A 12,642-nucleotide genomic window follows, 5' to 3' on the forward strand; every position below is an offset into this window, starting at 1 on the left:
GGGGTGGACATGATTGAGGGTGTGGACTCGAAACTACCACACCAATGCAACTACCAACAATTTGGAAATTGGTCTTGATCAAGGACACATGACAAAACTAGTGGAAATGCGCATCGGCCATGGGTAGGGGGGGTGCGGGGGGGGGGGGTTGAAGGGGAAAGGAGGAGCATGAATCATGTAACCATGTTAAAAATGAATATTAATAAATGTTAAAAAAATTATTGGGCTCCCTGAAAAGTATAACAAGACCAAAAAATCTATAAAGTATATTTTTAAAAAATCATAAAGGAAAACTATCTAGAATCATTTAAGCCATCAGGAAAAGTAAAAATAGAAAGACTACACCAGCTACATGTAAGAAATCGCAAACTGAACACACTCATAAATATCATATCCAAAATTCAGAATTTTCAGGATTAAAAAAAGTCTTGCACACCATCAGAAAGAAAGAGATCATGTATCAAGGAATTATAATCAGGATCACATAACACTTGACAGCAATTCTTATAAAGGAAAGAAAATCTTGGAATATGATATACCAAGAGGCAAAAGAAGAGTTTTATAACCAAAAATAATTTATCCCATAAAACTGAGTAAAATTTTACATGGGGGAAAATGGACCTTTAATAGAATTTATAAGAATTCCTCTTAAGAAAACCAGAGCTAGGAAGCATCTTTGCAATCAAGGATGACAGACATTCTCAATTTCACATATAATCTTACTTTTTTTTTTGTTTTACCTCATTTATGGAATTTTTTTCTTCATAGGTATTTCTTAAGTTCAGGGAAAAAATTTTAATCAAAAGAAAGATAGATGGGAACAAGAGGAGAATAGAATTTAAGAAGAGTAGAGTTGGAGATAAAGTAGTCACAAGCAAAACAAATTTTAGTTACAGAGGATCGATTATGAAAAGGGAATTAAAAAGTCAATAGATGGTAAGAATAATTTAGATATGTATTGGGTGAAGAGATGAAGGGCAAAGGAGTACGATCAAAAAACTTTAATAAATGCTTATTGATCCATTGGTGAGACAGATAGGAGACTAATAAATAAAAAATTTCCATTACCTAGATCATGATATGCATTTGGATGGACAATCTGTAGAGCTTAGCACTTGGCGATCCATATTCATAGCTGGAGTAGATAGTACAATTGGATAACTGGGCCCAGAAATGAAAGGAGAACAGAATGGTGTGCCTTCAGGAAATTGCAAAACTCTTTTATTGATTCCAAGTTGCCTTTGGAAAAAGGGCCTGGTTTTTTTTTTTTATGTCAATATTCTTTAGGTACTTTATCTTCCAAAGAATTAAAAATTAATATAACATATAAGGCAACAAAGAGGCACATAATGGTTATAAAAGTACTGAAGTATATAAACAATGAGGAATTTGGAGAAATACATTTGGAGAAAAAGAGAGAATCATCAAGAAAATATATAAATAGCATGGTATACTGGATAGGGAACTGAACTTATAATCAGGAGGATTTGGGTTCAAATTGTAGCTCAGAGGCTTACAGGAAAAATTATATAACATATCTATGCCTCAGTTTCCACATCTATAAAATGAATGGGCTAGACTTAATGGCCTCCAAAGTCTCTTCCAGCTGTAAAAAAAATTTTAAACCCTTCCTTTCCATCCTAGAATCAATACTGTGTATTAGTTCCAAGGCAGAAGAGCAGTAAGGGTTAGGGAATGGGGGTTAAGTGACTTGCCCAGGGTCACACAGCTAGGGAGTGTCTGAAACCAGCTCTAAATTTATGATTCCATGATAGTGAGAGAAGATGGACTGACTACATGGCAAGAACAAACCATGACAGGTCAACATCTAGGGTGTTCCATGTATAGCCCCAGGATACTAGGAGAACTCCAGGAAAGCCTCTAGCAAGGAAGGCTGCTACCCTGTCATGAATTTATAGATGGATATGGGGAAAAACTGAAATTGTGGTCTCCGTCATTGAAAAGAACTTCCAAATCAGTGAGTTCACTAGCCTGTTTCAGCATCTTTTTGCCCAATTTAGTGCTCTTTTTAAAAAATTTTCAAAAACTTTTTATCGTGAACTTAACAAGCACAAACATCTTCATAGCGAGAGAAAAACAGGAAAAGAAGATTGTATATGAAACTATGACTTTCTTCTACAGTTTAGATTTTTAACACATATATGTAATTTGACCAAGTTGTACCTATTTTGCCCCCCCTTTTTTTACACATGACAAATTATTCCTTTTATTGCAGAAAATAAATACAGGTGCATATTCCCTATGCCTTTCTATAAAAGCATTTCTACAAAATGTCACTGCATACAACAGTAGAGCCTTTTTTTTTTAAAGGTCAAATATCACAGAGATTAATTCATTTCATTAATTCATTAGTGGCTGAGTTCAGAACTTCTTTGTGCTCTCTTGTGTCTTAAAATGTTTCACTGACACTCTTTTCTTGATTTTCTTTTCTTTTTTTGGCATCAATAACAAAATTCCTCCCCACCAAATAATAAAAGCCCTGCCTTATGACAAAGTATAGTCTAGCAAAATAAATCCACACCTTGACCAACTATGAAAATACATCTCATTCTGCACCTCTGGTCCATTACTTTTTTGCTAAAAGTTAAGATTTCCTCATTAGAGTCCGGACTTGTGATTAGTCACTCACTACACTATGTTCTCAAGTCTTTTGGTGATGTGTTTTTTAACTTCTTTCTTCTTTACACCATGAAATCTAGAGAAATGAAAATATAAAGAGCAATTTCATACACAAGTATACGTGGTACTATCTTCTATCTATAGATGGCAAATGTCATTGCAATAAAGGAGTTTGTTTCTTTTTTTTTTTAATTGCCAGGTGAACAGAGTAAATATACATTCATTTATCTAACCATATATTAATTCAATAAACATTTACTGAGTTCTTAGTATGTGTCAGGTATCATGGAGAATAAAAAGATAAAATATGATCCTATCTCTCATGAAACTTAAAGTCAAGTAGAGAGGATAAGATACGAACACAAAATAAGTAAGAAGGAACAAACAAATTTTTTTTTAAAATAAGAAATATTGTGGTATCATAAGAAAGAAAATGTTATAGGAATTCAGAGGTAAAAATTTTTAAATAAATACATTTGTTTAAAATAAAAATATATTACTATGTTGATATATAAATATATTTTAAAATAACTGTTTAAAATATAATTATTAATGTATAAATATATTTAAAAATAAATAAATTTGTTTAAAAACAAATAGCTTGTTGATATGATCATCATGAATTCTCTATAATGAATCCTGGAGAATAATAAACACTTTAAAAAAAACCCTTTCTTTCTGTTTTAGAACCAATATTAAGTATAGTTCCAAGGCAGAAGGGAATTAGAGTTAAGTGACTTGATCAGGGTCATACAGTTAAGAAGTATTTGAGAACAGATTTGAACTCAAGATCTCTCACCTTCAGGTCTGGCTCTCCATCCATTGGCCACCTAGCTGTCCCAATTAATATTTTCTAAGTTTTTAACCTTTTTAATATTATAAAATACCCAAAGTGCAAAGACATATCAGCTGTTTACATGTTTGCAAAGTTCTCACTTGTTATTTCAATATGAAATTTCATCTGTAGGCAAGGAGGAAAAGAGGAGAAGAAAGTTAAAAAGCATCAGAACAAGTAAAGTGATAGGTCAGAGGTCCTCTAGAAAGACCAAAAACCCAGAATACCCTTTATTTAGGCAGATCTATAAATGGAATTTTAGGAGCCCATTATTCGGTCCCTCCCTTGAACATCCCAAATCATTTCTAATTGGGAAAAAGCTAATTAGGAGACGGTCCATCAAACTTTCTACCCTTCTCCACCCCTATGTGATTGGGGGTCCAGAAGGAAAGAAAAGAATTCTTGCCTTACTCTTCTATTAACCAAATTCTTTTAAAAGAGAAAGCATTCATTGAAATTCCTAAGGACAAAAAAAAAATGCAAAAAGCAGTAGACTGGATGGTGCCTGTGATTCAAAAGCCATCAGTTCTCTCTAATATACACCTTTCTGATGTAGGCATTAATACAGTATGTGAAAAATAAATTCACACATTTATTTTCCTTCTCTTGGAAGGGAACTGGTGGATTATAGGTGGGTAATGTAGCTTACATTTTCAGACATAAACATAAAGAAGATTTCATGCAAGGTTGACCATAGTGTATATTTATTTGAGGAGTCAAGGTTATTAAGCCAGTTGTGGCTAAAAAAGCCCATTTGCATTTTGGTTGTTGTTCCTGCTTGCTTTGGAACAGAACCATTCAATGCCACACCTCAGTGGCTAATATGTGGAGTATTTAGTGATTTCCATTTGTTTTAATTAAAGAGAAAAATTTTAAAAAGCAGTAGATATCTAGTTCAGTTTGCTGAGATTTGACCGATCACCTTTATAAACAAATAATGTAAGATGCTACCTTTTTGTTAAAGTTGAAAAAGTATGTAAGAAGATAGTTTCACAGACAATGCAATGAATGTCTTTTGTCCTTGTCATATAAATGTGAACATAAACCAAGAAAAGAGAATAGGGTCAAACAGAGCATACGATATATAAATCCCTTGTTGAGACTTGCTAAAATTAACAGAGTGCACAAGGTCTTATTTCTTTTTCTGAATTGGCTTTTGAAGGAAAACAAAAACAAAAACAAAATCTCCAATTGAAACATTTTTAAATTGTCAAACACAGTTGCTAGGATCCTTTGCATATTTCCCTTTAAAATACATTAATACAGAGAAGCAAAAGTTTGTGTGTGCGTGTGTGTGTTTTTTTTCAATACACCAGGATGCTGTGATTAACCTGAAGTCAGTTCAAGAACTAGGCAAACAACTGGGCTTTGAATGGACAATTGTTGCTAATGAGCTCGGGTTCAGCAGAGCAGAAATAAGTCAATTCCACACAACTAGTCCTCAGAAGAAGGCTCAAGCGAGAAAGATGCTGGAATGCTGGTATGTTGTCTAAGAAGAATAAAAGATTACATCTTCCTTTCTCCAGGCTCATTTAAAAAAATATTCACTTTTATCCTTAACCTTCAATCATTCTGACAGTTTTTAGTTACATAACTAGACTTCTTTTTTTTCATAACTAGAAAAATGGGTGTTTAATATCCATGCAATTTTTCTAACTATAACTATACTTATTAATAAAAGAGATACTATTTTAAAAGGAATTCATATTTAAAAAAGATACTGTTTTAAAAAGAATTGGTATTAAAATGTAATAAATTATAATATGTCATACTCTTTTATACCATGTTCCTCTGACAAGTTTTAAATACAACAGCTATAGATTTTTTTTTTACTAATTGAGCTTCTAGAAATAGATATGACATACACAAATGTAATCATTTACCGCTAATAAAGAGCAGAATTTAAATTCAGATGTAGGTCCTTTGGCTTCAACTTCAAAGTTTTGAAAACAAAGAAATGAAAAATTACCCTTTCCTTCCCCATGTCACTGACTTTTTGAGCTGTTGATCATAGGGTTGTTAAAGAATCATTGGCTAACTTAATTTTGATTGACTGCTCATCTACCCAGGAACAGAAAAATTTTTAAATGTCATTTTAATTTTTTTAAAAATATTTTTCCATGCTTCTATGATTCATGTTCTCTCCCTCCCCCTTTTTCTCCGCCCTCCTGGAATTGACAAGCAATTCCACTGGGCTGTACATGTATTATCACCCAAAACATATTTTCATATTATTCATTTTTCTAAGAGAAGAATTTAAAACCAAAACCCCAAATCATATAAGATTGAGCATATTTAGAGAAGCATTAGACCCTGCATCCTCAGACTATTGCCTGGGACCTTCCTGTGATTAATCAAAAGAGTGATGAGTAGGACCTGGAGGGCATGTATAGCAATAACCTTTTAAATTTTCTGTTCCTTGGTTGGAAAAGAAATGCAGAAGAAAACATATGATTTTTCACTTGTTTATATGGGTATATGATTTGGGGGTTTGATTTTAAAAGATTACTCTTTACAAAAGATTATTACAAAATTGAATTATTTTTAGCGTCTCTTGAAATGCCCCCAGTATCCTAATGACACTGCTCTACACAAATTTATTGACACTGAAAATGCAAATTCTGGAATCTGACCCATGAAAATATAAAACATGTGTGTGAATAGGGTGGACAACTTTTTATTTTTAAAATTTGAAAGCCAAGCTACTAAATAACAATCCTCTCAACAACCCACAGGTATGAACGATCTCAGAACGAGGTGAACAAAACAAAGCTTCTTAGAAATGCTCTGGAAAGAGCTGGAAGGAGAGACCTGGCAGATAAACTCGGCTGCCTCCACTGGGGACATCAGAAGTTAAGTAAAAGAGTGGAGCTCCCATCAGCTTTCCCCTTTATCATTATTATACACAAAACTATCAATAACAAAGAAGGGTTGAAAAAGATTAATGAACTTAGTTGAAATTTTAACTAAATATATATGGATAATGTGAAATGTAGTTGTCTTGGTTTTAAATGACTCAAACTCACCACTCTAAAAATAATGTTAGTATCAAGGAAAATGTATCCATATCATTCCATTACAAAATCACTTGGCTTGCTTACTTCCATGTCATAATCTAATATTTCAATCAAAATAAGCCAGGTATGGTTTAGACATTGAGTTGTCTTTCTTTTCTGTGTTATCCAATATTTCAATCAAAATAAGCCAGGTATGATATAGATATTGAGTTTCCTTTTTTTGATGTATTTTCTAATAGTTCAATCAAAAGAAGCCAGGTATGATCTAGACACTGAATTGCCCCCTTTTTTTTGCCATATTATCTAATATTTCATCCCCCAGGTATGACCTAGACATTGAGTTGTTTTGTTTCAATTACTGTCAGAGAGATCACACTGAATATTTTACAATATAGTTTTTTCATAGAATTTACATATTTAATTTATTTTACAGTATAGTTTTCATATCTAATTAGTAAAAGTAACTACTATAGGTTACTTATTATAATCAGATCCAATAGATAGCTGCAGATATCAGACCATAAATATCTAGTATCAACCTCATTTCAGAGATGTGTATTGCTTTGCTCATAGACATTATAAGTGCCCTCAGGTGACTCTGTCTAGGTTCAATGAGTAGGTACCAACACAGTCTCTTCCACCAAAAGAGAATTTGATTTCTGCCAGGAGGGAAAGTAGGAGGTTGAAGCCAGAAGCTGGCCATTCTAATCTCCTCAAAGAAAAGGTACTCAGTTAGAATTATATCTGGATCTCTTAATATTATTAGACTAGGGGAAATCATTTTTAGATTCAAGCTGCGCTCCTAATGCTATCCCCCTTAATGGGGAAGGAGTGCCCCCATGCTATATATACAAGGCTTGACTCCCTTGTATAATTCCATTTTCACAATGAACATATTAAGTAGCAAATAGCAAATAAACCCATTTATCCAAACATAGCAAAAAAGAAATCAGAGAAGGTATATGGATGAAAATATACCAGTACACAGAGTGAATGAACTCTACTGGGAGCAAATTAACTCAGCTCAACCTAAAGAGTATCCCAGATCTTAGGCAAGGAGAAATTTCTTAAAAATCTCTAGCTGGAGACGAGAGCATGATTGAAGAACCAGCTCCTTTCCATACTGGTTTCTTCTCCAAGTCTAGCCCTTCAAGGATCTTTTTTCCAATGAAGAGAATCTAAGACTGCTTGGCTTCTCTCTTAGAACTATTAGCAAAAACAAAATCTGTCTCCTCTCTCTACCTCTTGTTGACATCATTTCCCTCTCCCCTGCACAGAAAACCCAGTAATCAGGCACTATCAATGAGGAAAATCTTATGCCAATGGGCATGGATTGAGCTGAGGGTTACAGATTTGTATGTAGGAAATATGTGTAGCCAAGACACACATATTCTTCTCTGGGCTTGCCCCTCCTTGTCTACAGCATCTCTCAATGGCTTCTGAGAAGAACTCTGTGCAGAACTCTGCTGGGAAAACGGCCACCTTTTTAGTAAAAGTCACCATGTCCAGCTAACAAGAGTTGGGCAGAGTGCTTCCAGACTCAGGTTCAATTGTGTCTTTTCAACCCTTATGCTCAGGATAAAGACAATGGTTTTTCCTAACTATTTAATTTAGGGCTAGACATTCTAGAAATTCTTTGTGTTTTAGCATGCCCGTGAAATTAATCCAGAACATAAAGTAAACTAAGGATGTGCTTTCCATTCATTCAGCCAAATGCCTACCTTTGTTAGGAATGTCCTGCAGGAACAAAACCCCCTTGCTTTGATGCTGTTATTTTAGCCAGAGAAAAACTCCACTAACCCCTATATTAATAATGATGATGATATAAAGCTTTAAGGTTTACAAGGCAATTTCCTCACTAGGAAACTGAACGAGCTCTTATTCTCATTTTGTAGTTGAGGAAACTGAAGTTTCAGAGATATTAAATGATTTGCTCATTTTTTATAACTAGTGCTAGAGTGAATACAAATTGGACTTTAAGAATATTATTCTATTATACTGTGTAAATGTGGATTATATTGAGAAACTTTGGAGGGAAAATATATTTTCTTATGAAGACATGAGAGGCAAAATGGCATAGTGGCTACAGGACTGGTCTTGGAGCCAAGAGGACACATACTGACTGTGAGTCTGGACAAGCCTTTCCATGTACTAGCCAACTCTCTAAGACTATCAGTTGCAAGAAAGGTCCCACTTTATATTGAGAGAGGGAGTTTTCTCATCCTATACCAATAAAATCACAAGTCCAGTCCCTATACTTAGCTCTTTCTTTATGATGGAGAAAGAACATGGAGCCCTCCAGCCAGGAAGACTTGAATGCTCCTGATTGATTCGTTTTCCCTCTGGACAGCCTGGAAAATGTGTTGGTCTGCTCTCTCAATAAGAAATTCTATTGAACTTTTAGGAACAAGTAGGTGGTAAAATGGATAGAGTAGCCCCAGAGTGAGGAGGACCTGAGTACAAATTTGACCTCATACACTTAACTAGCTATGTGAGCCTGGGCAAGTCACTTGCTCCATTTGCTTGTTTTCTTATCTATAAAATGAGCTGGAAAAGGAAATGGCAAAACAACTTCAGTGTCTCTGCCAAGAAAACCTCAAATAGGGTCATGAAGGATCAGATGTGACTAATTGAGTAAACAATTGAACAGGTCTTTCTAGTTCTTTCTTTCTTTCTTTCTTTTTTTTTTCTTTCTTTCTTTTTTTTTAAACCCTTACTTTCCGCCTTGGAGTCAATATTGTATATTGGCTCCAAGACAGAAGAATGGTAAGGGTAGGCAATGGGGGTCAAGTAACTTGCCCAGAGTCACACAGCTGGGAAGTGTCTGAGGCCAGACTTGAACCTAGGATCTCCCATCTCTAGGCCTGGGCTTTCAATCCACTGATCTACCCAGCTGCCCCCTTTCCAGTTCTTTCTGAAATCATCCTGTTCATCATTCCTTACAGAACAATAGTATTCCATCACCACCATATACCACAATTTGTTCAGCCATTCCCCAATTGAAGGACATTCTAGTTTCCAATTCTTTGCCACCACAAAAAGAGCAGCTATAAATATTTTTGTACAGATAGGTCCTTTCCCATTATTTTGTTTTCTTTTTGGAATACAGACCTAGTAGTGGTATTACTGGATCAAAGGGTATGCATTATTTTATAGCCCTTTGGGCACAATTCCAAATTGCCCTCCAGAAGGGTTGGATCCATTCACAACTCCAACAGCAATGCATTAGTAGATACAGAAATTTTGAAAGAAGCCAAGGATTCTAAAAGGTGGAGAAGAAGGTGGGGAAACCATTCCAAACATAAAGGCAGGCACAGCAAAGGCACCAACATGGGAGATGGAGGACCATTTGTGAGGAATAACAAATAGATGCTTGCACTGCAGCATGTATGGAAAGGAATCATGTATAAAGGGAACAGAAAAATAAGGGTCTATTTTCAAAGAGATTTAACAGCAAAATAACCGTGCTTATATTTGATCCTAAAGGCAACAGAGAACCACTGGGGTTGAGGCAAAAGATGTTAGAAAGATTATTAAAATGGGACAGATAAGAGGTGATGAGGCCCCAGATGAAAGCAGTGGTTAAGTGTTATTACCTGTAAATAAATTCTGTGAAAAATTTACAAAATAATTTTGAAGCTTCACAGTTTGTCTATGGTTTTTGTCTCCAGTTCTGGAACATGATCAAATAAACTCGGACATGCTGTTTTATGAAACACCCAAATTTACCTTTGTCCCATGGGAAGTCACCTTCAAGAAACCCCCAGACTGTCCATTAAGTACCCGGGACAGGAGTGATAGAGATACTTAAGTTTTAAGTACCCTTTTTGATTCCTTGGTTTTTCTTTTTGTATTTAGCCTTTTCTTAGATACTTTAGCTTCTTTTCCAAGCCCCTATGTAACTGGTCAGTTGTCCTTGTTTTCTTATACTTGCCAAAGTGTATATAAGACTCCAAATTCTTTAGGTAGATGGAAATTCCCATGATGAAGATTCCCATTCAAGATGCATTTTCCCAGAGATATTGTTCCCAGAGTCTCAGAGCCTAGCTTGGTGTGGTGGTACTGGTTTGTGTGTGCATGACTCTGTGTGGGGGTCATAAGAACTCTGTCTCCCTTGTCCTGATTAAAGACTTGTTCTTTTTAACTGCTTCAATTGTTCTGTGTTTTTTCCAGGTTGACAACTTTATCACAGATTCTAGATAGACTGTCATTCTACATTCTCCCCCACCCCCCTAGACTCACTTACCTTCCCAGTAATCTGGACCAAAGTGACTCACCTTGGTCATCACTACCTGATTTTGTTTTCTCCCCTATTTTAGGAAGCAGGTTTCTTGAGGGCAGGAACTATTAGAGCTAGGTTAGAATTTATGTCTCCAGGACTTAGCAAAGTGCTTGACATTTAGTAAATGCTAAATAAATGCTTTTTTATTTCTTCTTTCATTCAAAAGTATGGCCTTCTAATATAATGTCTTGTCTCAAAAACCATAAGGCTATCCTCCAAAAAATAGTTTAGCAAATATTATTTGTTTAAAAAACCCCAACAACAAGTCTGCTTTTTAAGTTAGCATTGGACCAGAGAAAGGGTGCAGTGGATAGAGTGCTAGGCTTGGAGTCAGGAAGATTCGTCTTCCTGAGTTCAAATTGACCTCAAACACTTACCAGTTGTGTGACCCTGAGAAAGTCACTTAATCCTCTTTGCCTCAGTTTCCTCATCAGTAAAATGGGCCAGAGAAGGAAATGGCAAACTATGTCAAGAAAACCCCAAACAGGGTCATAAAGATTGAAAAATGACTCAACAAGAAAGGGATAGTCTCTGATTTTTTCACTGAGAACTATGCAGAACATAATCTAAGCATTGTAATTCAGCCACGTATATTATATAGAATTTCCAACTCTTTTGACTCAAAATAGATCAAGAATTTGATCAGCTAGAGCTCACCTTCTGCTGGAAAAATGACTTCCTCCATTCTAGTCCCTTTCCTTTGATAATTATCTTCAGTTTACCCTGAAGTTATATGATCCAAATTATCTTCTTCCCTCCTTCCCTTTCCCTTCCTTGAGCTTTGGCCATAATGGTTTGCAGGTACTTTTCCTACCATTAGGCTGTGAGCTACTCAAGAGCAGGGATTGTCTTTTCTGTAAATTCCCATCACTTAGCTCAGTGCCTGGCACATAGTAGGTGCTTAATACTTATTAACTGGCTGCCCAGTTATCCTTCCTCAATCATATCATACAATGCTGATGAAGAAATATGGTACTGATTTATCAAAACTGTCCTGTGTTCCTTTTCAAGCCCCATCTCCATTTTTTCTCCTGAGGCTAGCTTAACTTTCCTGAAGTTCTCTCATTAACCCTTCACAAAAGAGGAATGCCAATTGTTTCACAGGCAGGAGGTAGCAAGGTACTGGGCTCAGAGTTGAGGACCTGGCTTCAAATTTAAACCCAGGCACTGGCTGGGTAACCTTGGAAGAGTCATTTCTAAAATGAGGAGGTTGGATTTGGCACTAGGTCCCTTCTGATTCTAACTCAGTTGGACTTATATCTCAGAATAGTCATGAAGATTCAGCGAGATATTTGTGAAGTGTATAGCACAGAGGCATTTAATTATTGTTTCTTTCTTTTCTCCTTCTTCCAAATTTTGACAAACTATAAAGCAGCTCTTGTACCTTGGGACTGATGCATGTCCTTAAAGGAGGAGTTCAAGCCATGGGCTTCTTTGGTAGTCTGATAAAAGATATGGACCCCTTCTTGAAACTTTTTTTTAAAGTTCATGATTATAGGAAATGCCAAATTTTAGTGAGAGGTTATGGAAGATAACTATTCCTCTTTATTTATTGCCATCCAACCTCACATACCTATCCACAGATACCTTTGTCTTAGGGACTTACTAGGCTGGTGGAGTACAGTTTACCTTACTCCTACCCCAGTGCAAAACTAATGCTTTTCCCATTTATTTCCCATGGTCACCTGTTTCTTACTGGCATTTATCAAATCATTTCTGCCACCATCTTGCCATGTGAACTACTGCTCCTCATTCTCATCTCTATCCTCTTTTCTCCTTTGCCTGGGGAGCTTGGCTTGGCTTTTATAGCTTTTGTCAACCAAGGAGAGTATTAATTTCTTCTGGGAGGCAGAGGCTCATCTACCAGT

Source organism: Gracilinanus agilis, chromosome 3 (assembly GCF_016433145.1).
Source record: "Gracilinanus agilis isolate LMUSP501 chromosome 3, AgileGrace, whole genome shotgun sequence".
Lineage (NCBI taxonomy): Eukaryota > Metazoa > Chordata > Mammalia > Didelphimorphia > Didelphidae > Gracilinanus > Gracilinanus agilis.